Below are 928 nucleotides of genomic sequence, written 5' to 3' on the forward strand. Positions count from 1 at the left end.
GAGGAGCGGCGCGTTTCCCAGTAGGGTTTTGCTGCAGGGTCACCCGGGAGGAGGGCGGCTTGGGATGCAGCAAAGCCTCGTTTTACCGTAAACGAGCGGATAAACCGCGCCCCGCTGCCGAGGGGGTGGCTGCACCAGGCGGGGGTTATTGGAATAGCGTCAAAGGGCCACGCTGGAGGGGGTTTGGTCAGGGACGTGAAGCGGGAACGCCGTAAACGGCCGGGTTCCCAGCCGCAGTCGCTGAGAATTCCGGAGCAGCAGCAGCAGCCCTCGGAAAGACGCCGGGTTGAGCTGCAGAGACTCCCGCGGGGGCCGGAGCCCCGGTCTGCTCCCGGGCTCCACCCGCAGACGGCCCGGCAGCAGCGCAGCCCGGCACAGAGCCCGCCGCCCTCCCCTCCCCTCCCGGGCCCTGCCGCTCTCGGCCGAGCGTGGTGCGCGTTCAGTACCAGCTCTGGTGAGGGGAAAAAGTAGGTTCCAACAAATACTCCTGCCCACTTCTGAGAGAAGCACTGGAGATTTTGATTGCTGCTTAACAAAAAAATCACAGGTTGTTGGAAAGCCTGAGAGTGGAAGGGGGAGACAACCTGAAACTTGTCAAAATTTGTAACGTATTTCATACCACATCAAACCCCTGATAATCCCCACTGGAGCACGTTCAGTGGGGTGTTGGGCAGCTAAATGACCTGAACTGCCTCTGCTCTGAGCATGCTCCACCGCAGGAGGAAAAGGCCAGCAAGACCTTCCCCTCAGATTACCTCTCCGGCCAACGGCTCCCAGTTCCCTCCTCAGCACTCGGGCAGAGAGCACCCGGACCCAAGGATTCCCCACGGACACCCAGGCAGCACCGAGACAAAGGGTTTTGATTTGAATGCAGAGCAGTGAGGAACCGAGGCGGGAGTTAATTAGGAGGGTAGGAAAAGGGCAGAGA

This window comes from Aptenodytes forsteri, unplaced genomic scaffold (genome assembly GCF_000699145.1).
Source record: "Aptenodytes forsteri isolate BGI_AS27 unplaced genomic scaffold, ASM69914v1 Scaffold66, whole genome shotgun sequence".
Taxonomy (NCBI): Eukaryota; Metazoa; Chordata; class Aves; order Sphenisciformes; family Spheniscidae; genus Aptenodytes; species Aptenodytes forsteri.